We start from the raw sequence: 8573 nt of genomic DNA, 5'->3' as shown, positions 1-8573 counted from the left end.
ACCATTTAAACCTTATTTTCACATTAACATATATTTCAATTCCGAGATTAGCTTTTACGACTCACCAGCTCCTATTTCACATTCTAAATTATAAATATTTAAGTTTGTAAATGCAAGAAGGAGAAGAGAATATATTATTTATACTGAATAAATAAGTACAAATATATAGATATTATGAGAGCGTAAAAATAGATACAAGAACATAATATTTAATGATATAGTAATCTAAAATTAAAGGATAATTACAAAAGTAAAATACATTTGCTTTCTATCCTATGACATCCCCTGCAAGCCATTGGTGTAGTAGGCAATAGGCAATAGGCAATAGGCAATGGGCGAAGCTTGGATTTGAGAAATTGAAATTGTCTAGTACCCATCTTTGGTGAAGATATTACCAATTTGATCTGAAGAACTAATGAACCTAATTTGAATATTTCCCTTAACAATTTGCCCACAAACAAAATGATAATCCAATTCTATGTGTTTAGTGTGGGCATGAAGTACAAGATTGGATGTGAGATAGATAACACCTACATTTTCACACCATAAGGTAGCACAAGAAGAGCAAGATATGCCAAGTTCAAACTAACAAATATTGAATCTAAAGTAATTCAGCAATTGTATTAGCAAGAGCCTTGTACTCACTTTCAATGGATAAACAAGCAAGGATGGATTGCTTTTTAGAATTCCATGAGATCAATGACTTCCCTAAGTAAATTGCAAAACCACTTGTAGAGCGAGGAACAACTGAGCAGCCACTCTAATCACTATCCAAAAGACACTGTAGATAGCATGGTGAGTTGTATGCAAAGAAAAGAGAATCATCCAAAGTCTGTTTAATATAGCGAAGCAACCAATTAACAGCCACCCTATGCACATCGGTAGAAGAATGCATGAATTGACAGAGACGATTTACCGAGAAAATAATGTATGGGCATGTCATAGTGGCATATTGAAGAGCCCCAACAACATGGTGATATTGCTCACCATCTTCCAATAAAGAGCCTGATTCTTTTGTCAATGGAGGAGAGGTGGCCACCAGTGTATTGCATGACTTTGCATTGTCCATTTTTTATTTCTTCAATAAGTCATGCAAATATTTTCTTTAATTCACCAATATTCCATTTGGTTTATGGATTACTTCAATACCAAGAAAGAAGTGTAATAGAGCAATATCACAAACTAGAAACTCAATTCTCAATGCATCTAGGAATTTATCAATAAGAATTGAAGATGATCTAGTGATTGTGATGTCATCAATATAAACTAAAATAAACATGCAATCTGGACCTTGATGAAAAATAAAGATAGATGAATATGCTTTAGAGGCTTTGAAACAAAAAAGAAGAAGATATTCACTCAACCTAGTGAACCATGCTAGAGGTGCTTATTCCAATCCATAAAGAGAACACTTTGGCAAGCATACATGATTTGGTTTGGATCTTTCTATAAAGCCCTGAGGTTGACTCATATAGACCTTATAATCAAGAAACCCATGGAGGAAAGTATTGGAGATGTCTAGTTGTTTAAGATGCCAGCCTTTTGAAGTAGCAAGAACAGTTCTGATCGTAGTTGCTTTTGCTACTGGACCGAAAGTTTCTTTGTAATCAATCTCGAACTGTTGGGCTCGTACATGTTCTGCAGTACCCCCTGTGAATACTCCGCCGGTATGAAATGTTCTTAATGTTAGTTGAGTACCCGGCTCACCCCCTTTCCAAAAAAAATCAATACACCAAGGACTACACTTAGATTTATTGGATTTTTTGCTAATTAATTTTTTTATTGAGATTAATGTAAAAAATAAAAATATAAAAAATAGCGTTTAACTTTCTTTAAACTTTTATATGGATGAATAAGAAAAAGAAAATACTTTTATTATATTTTTAACGTTTGAAAAATAGATATAAATTTATAAAAATATTAAAAATAAATAAAAAATATGAAATATTTTAAAATTAAATATTTAAATTAATTTATTATTTAAAATAAGTATATAACCAATCTGTAAAATTGGTCAGAAATACTATATAAATAATTTTAATAAATTTAAATATAATTAAATAAAAAGAATTTTAGATATCAAAATAAAAGAAACAGACAATATTTTTTGAAATAAAGAAAAACATAAAAAGTTACCACCAAATTCGTAACCTTCAGCCGAAAGATAGGAGAAGAAATTCTCCAGCCATTATCGATTCTTCTTTCCCTCTTCTTTTCTCTTTTCTTTCTTTCCTTTTTCTTTTGCCTTTAAAGTCTCACTATTTTAACTTTCACCCTAAAACCATTTTTAATCAAATTCAAATGGGTCCCCAGTTTAATGTCTCAGGGCCAAATTTATAATTATTAAGGAAATCAAATATCCATCTCATCCTTACTGCTATTGACAAAAAGATTAAAAATACCCTAACCGACTATACTATTTACAAGAATACCAAAGCTTGTGTTTTTGCTCATGATCCTAAATTGATTGTACTCATAAGTCCCTTTTATTTCAAATTAAATTCTACTGCTTAATAATTTATAATAAAAATAAACCTAAAAAGGTATAATTGCTCAATATATTATTATTTAAGACTAATAGTCCTAAAATTAAATCTATATATTTATATACACTAATTTATTTTTATTTAATCTTTTATTATTTTTACAGAAATTTAACTATAGATAATTCATTTCCTTTTCTCTAAGAAAAAACATATATTATTATTCATTTCCTCTAATTATAGATAATTCATTTCCTTTTCTCTAAGAAAAAACATATATTATTATTCATTTCCTCTAATTATAGATAATTCATTAGATGCTGAAAGAAAAGTTATTCTTGACGACTTGGAACAGGAAGAGGACAAGAATAAACAAGGATTCTTTGTACTTTAAAAAGTAAATATGTGATAGCTGGCTAGTTAATTTTAACTAACAGGATTCTTTGTACTTTAATAATGTAAACTAAAATGCACCAGTTGCATAGATAATTGACCATAATCTCTTTAATAAAGAAACTATATATATATATATATATATAAAAAAAAACTTAGACCATAATCTCTTTAATCAAGTAAGAATTAGCCCTGTAATTGTGATTGAGCTGTAATCATGCTATGATTGTGGAGCTGAGAGAAAAAGTACAAATGAAGCTAAAAATGCAAAAAGAACTCAAATAGAAAATCTAAAAATCAATTGACCAAAACCTTCTTAAGATTTATTAAAGCGGACAATAAATATTTTACCAATCTTAATATTTATTGAAGTGGACAACAAATGTTTTACTAATCTTAAGATTTATTGAATTCATCGGTCAAAATGATGTATAGATATTTAAGGATATTTTAAAGTTTTAATGATATATTTCAATATGTAATATGGTGAAAATATGTGTTTTTACCCCATTTAAGGTTAATTGTCTACTTTCAGGAATATTAGTAAAAAAAAAAAAATATGGAGCTAAAAGAAGCTTAATGGAACAAGTTCGTGTCAAGGCCTAAAATTAAGATACATGGACTGCTAATTATAAGGCCCAAGGGATATTTTAGTCATTTTATATAATTATTAGGATTTATATTAAGAGTTATTTATGAGATAGTATTTGGTGGAGATCAAGACACTTTAAGTCTTATCTATTAGATAGACTTATATTTATATACTTATCTCTAGATAGATTTATTTAGAGGAGGATTCTCCTCTATATATATCTTTAGAGGAGGAAGGAAAGGAAGAAAGAAGGAGGGGAATTTTATCCTACCTGCTCTCTACACCTGCCACCATTATTCTCCCCATAATTCTCTACAGTTCTTCATAAACATTTAGTTTTAATTTTCATTACTCTTTTTAGGATCTAAGGAGCTTTTCAAGAAGTGGAGTCTGAGGACCAATCTTCTTCCTACTTGAAGAAATTCTTGATCTAGATGGAGATTTTACTTTTTTTATGTCTTTCTATTTAATACCATGATCATTGGGTTAAATATGTTAGGCTAGTTTTTATAAGTGTTTAGTTTAGTTTTTTTACTTTTGTATGAACCTTGTTATTTATTTGTTTAATGAATGATTTCTTTACCTTCATATCTTTATTAATTTCAGTTATTATTGTTAGTTAACCATCATATTAATTTAGCAAGAGTAATTGTTATAAGAATCTTTAGGTTTAAAAGTATTAGAAACATCATATTTACTTTAATTTATGTTGGTATAAGAAACCTAGATTGCATCATTAACTTGAATGACTTAGAGAAAAAGGCACATCACCATCTCATTCATTAGATCTAGGCTTAAAGTAAAACAAGAAGATTACTAGTAAATGGCTAGATTAAATACTATCTTTAGCATATAGTTTTAGATCATAAACATTTGCATTTGCATTGCATATTTATTTATTGTTTAGTTACTTTACTTTATGAAATATTACCCTCTCAAAATACTGATTTAGAGTGCTTATATTTACTTTTATTGTTTTGTGTTGATAATTAGTCTTTATAATAATTGGCCTCATAGTTCCTTGAGAGATCGACCTCGTGGTGAACTTACTCTTACTATAGGAACGGTTCGTGCACTTGCGAGTACTAAAAACGACACATCAAGTTTTTGGCGCCGTTGCCGGGGAATTGTGTCTAAATTTATTTTATTGATTGATTATCAAAAGTGTCTTGTATTTGTTAGTTTGCTTTGTATTTTATGATTTATTTTATTTCTATATTTTTATTTTGTTTGTGTGTTTTGTGTTTTGTAATTTGTTTTATTTATATGTTTTTGTTTTGTTTATAATTTTTTTTTTTCAAATCTGAAATTTTCTTTTATTTTGTATGCGAAGAAGAAAAACTATATTAAGTGATTCATCAACTTAGAAGATTGAAGAAGAATCAAAAGAAGAAGTTAATATCATGGCAAACCCACCAAGAGAAGTAGGAGCTGAAAGGCGAATGACTATGAAAGATTATGCACTGCCTATAGACCTGTTTATGGGCCTGGGTACCCCCCCGGCCCGCCTAGGCCCGCACTCTTCGGCCCGGGCTTGGACAAGAATTTTGTTGTATAAGCCCAGCCCGGCCCGAACCCATAAAAAGCTCGAAATTTTCGGGCCGGGCTTAGGATTTCCATGAAAATCCAAGCCTGGCCCGGCCCGATGTTTAGTTTAATTAGAAAAAAAAATGTCATACCTAGCATTTGAACTTGTGACCTTCAACTTATAATTAAGTACTACATACCACTTAGCTACCTATTATTTTTATCTATAATTTTATTGTTATTAATAATATATTTAAATAAAACTAAACTCAAGCCCGTACCAACCCGAACCCCTTATTTACGATTTAATAATCCGGTCCAAATGCCGGGCTTTTAAAAATTCGGGCTCAATGAGAGATATAAAAAAATTCTCGGGCTTGGGCGGGCTCGGGCTTGTTCAAAATAAAGTCAAGCCCGGTCAGGCTCGGCCCATGAGCAGGTCTAACTGCCTACAATTGGTAACACTACTTCATGCATAGTTCTAGGTGATGCATCTAGGAATTATGAACTTAAAAGCATCCATTTTATGGTATTGCCTAGTGAGGATGCATTAATATTCATTAGAGAATTTTATGTTATAGTTCATGCTTTCCCATTATCTGGATTAAATGAGGATCAACTAAGAATGAGGTGTTTCTCTTATTCATTGAAAGATAGAGCAAAGGCTTGATTAATGATGTTGCCTCCTAATTCTTTGAGAAATTGGGATGAAATTTATCAAAAGCTTATGAGTAGATTTTACTCACAGCAAAAGACTAAAGAATTAAGAGGTGAAATTTCTAATTTTTATAAAGAGAATGTTGAATCTTTTCATGAAGTATGGGATCGCTTCAAATCACTTCTATTGCAATGCCCACACCATGGGTTTCTATTCCCAATAATCAACCAATTATTTTATGATGGGTTGACACAACAATATCAATGTATGGTTGATAATGCAGCTGGGGGTGCTATGTTAGATAGGATACCTTATGAGGTTTATGACATTTTTGAGATGTTAGGAGCCAATTCTCAACAAAAGAGTGTGAGGACAAAGAGAGTAGAAGTAAATGAAGTAGTAGCTAGTAGTGAGATGACAATGCAATTGGTTGAATTGACTAAGTAAATTAATATGCTTACTTCAACAAAAAAATCACCAAATAATGAGGTATGTGGTATTTGTGGTATTTATGGTCATAGTGATGTGGTATTTGTGGTATTTATGGTAATAGTGATGTGGTATTTGTGATATTTATGGTTATAGTGCTAATGTTTGTTTATCTTTTGATAATTACAGAGGAAATATGTATGACCAAACAAATTTGATGGATTTTTACCAACCCATGTATCCTATGAATGACCCTTATTCCAACATATATAATACAGGTTTGAGAAGTCATCCAAATTTTTCTTGGAAATACAATGACCAAAATCCACCACAATTATTGAGAAATCAAAATCAACCTCATTATCAAAACCAATATTCTCAATTCCAAAGGGACTCAAATCCTTTCTTTCAAGATCAAGAACAAACTCTTCAATCTAATGAACAAAGGAAGCCAAGTTTGTAAGAAATACTTCAATCATTTATGATGGTTTTTCATGATAGGATGGAGAGGAATGAGAAAAAGACAGATTCAATTGAGGCTTCACTGAAACGTTTAGAAGCTCAAATGAAACAAATTATTGAAGAGCTCAATAAAGAGAAACTATCAAGTCAATCTGAACAAGCCAATTCCATTACTACTATTAGAAGAGGTGAGGTTGTCGATAATATTGCTATGGAAACTAAAAGAAATTCTTCTTTTTATGCAGGTACACCTGAAAATGATGGATTAGTGCAAATCAATAAGGAGAGCATGCAAAAGAAAGAAAAAGTAGAGCCTAATCTTAGGCTTGAGAAGAAAGAAAAGAAAGCATTTTGTAGACCTGAATTTCATAAGGCAGCTCAGCCTTATAGACCCCCTATTCCTTTTCTAAACCAACCCAAAGAGAGCCAAAAAGATGACGTTTTTTTTTGAAAGTATTGAGATGCTCTCTAAAGTTAATACTAATTTACCTTTGTTGGATGTTATCAGGAATAAGCCAGCTTATGCAAAATTCTTTGAAGCGTTGAATACCAACAAAAGGAGATAATGTGAACAACAAAAAAGCAAAAGTAGCAAGTGTAATACTTCAACATCAGTTGCCCCTTAAGATGAAGGATCCCAGTAGTTTCACCATTGATATTACAATAAGTGACAAAAAGCATACAAAAGCAATGTTAGATTTAGGAGCAAGCATCAGCTTGATGCCTTATTCGGTGTATGAACAACTTGGCTTGAGACAGTTGAAGCCTGCCACTATATCTCTACAATTTGCTCATAGATCGATAAAATATCCTAGAGGTATAGTGGAAGACTTGCTAGTACAAGTAGGTAAGTTAATAATTCCTGTTGATTTTGTAGTGCTTGACATGGCAACTAGTAGAACTGCGATTGATGTGCATGATGGAAAACTTACCATGATAGTTTTAGGAAAAACTGTGGAACTTAAAGTGTTTGATTCTCTAACTTTATCTCCTAAATCTACTATCAATAAGTGTTCATATAATTATTTAGAATCTCTCGCTTATGAACAATTATATGATGATATTCCATTTTTAATTGACAAGAGCTTTAGTGACATTTTAGATATTCGTATTAAAAGTATGAAGCCATACTTGAAAGGAATGGCTCATGACGAAGAGGTGGAGTGCGTGGATGAATGCCCACCATGAGCATAATCAGGAATGTCTAGCTATAGACAATAAACTTAGCGATTTTATTTTTATTTTTATGAATTTAAGTTTTTTTTTTATTTTTTTATTTTATTATTTTTCTATTTTTTATTTGTTTCATGTTTATCTTGTAGGCTTATGTTTGATCTCCAAAAGGTAACATGTCTCCATGAAAAGCAATTAAAGCTCCAAAAAAAAAATTATTGAGCGAGCCACATTGCGGCAGCGAATTTTCACACGGGCCCATAGCAGAGGCACGACAGAGATGATATGGGCCCGTAGCAGAGGCACGGCAGGAACGATACAGGCCCGTAGCAGCTAGTGGTAGGGCCAGCCACGGATCGCGGAACACTCTGCGAGGAAGCCAGCCGGTGACCTCCCGCGTGCTGGGCCCGCAGCAGAGGCAAGTAGCGCATACGAACGGCCCGCAAAGATCGGCCGCTCGCAATGAAGGCAAACGTGGCAACAACTTAACGACATAGACCGCGGGGTGGCCGCTAGAAAAAAAAAACTTTTTTTTTTTTAAGATTAAATATATATCCATCTCATCCACATAAATAATCATATCATTGATTTAGGATTTTATTTTAAATTTTATTCTAAAAATTATATTTATTTATTTTTAGGATCTAACTTTTATTTATTTTAGGATTTAATCTTTCTAGTATATTTAGGAAAGTTAATTATTTTTAATTCTTTATTTCTTTATTTCTTTTATAGTTGTCAATGATGTGTGTTCAAGTGTGCTTCTAAGGTTTGGATAATGGAGATTGGAATTCAAGTTCATGGCTTACTATGCATTGTAAAATTCCAGGGGAGTATTCTATCTTTTTGTTCTTTA

At 31.6% G+C, this 8573-nt stretch overlaps 1 non-coding gene across 1 annotated transcript; it reads right to left on the bottom strand.

Annotated features, from left to right (window-relative positions):
- Window positions 1-5754: 5754 nt before the first annotated feature.
- Window positions 5755-5862, bottom strand: LOC125369073. Its single transcript, XR_007214566.1, has one exon. It is a non-coding gene; the product is annotated as a small nucleolar RNA R71 (small nucleolar RNA).
- Between the last annotated feature and the right edge of the window lie 2711 nt (window positions 5863-8573).

This window comes from Ricinus communis, chromosome 1 (genome assembly GCF_019578655.1).
Source record: "Ricinus communis isolate WT05 ecotype wild-type chromosome 1, ASM1957865v1, whole genome shotgun sequence".
NCBI classification, from domain to species: Eukaryota; Viridiplantae; Streptophyta; class Magnoliopsida; order Malpighiales; family Euphorbiaceae; genus Ricinus; species Ricinus communis.
Note: the sequence above shows the minus strand (reverse complement) of the source record. Positions and strands in the feature narration are given on the sequence as shown.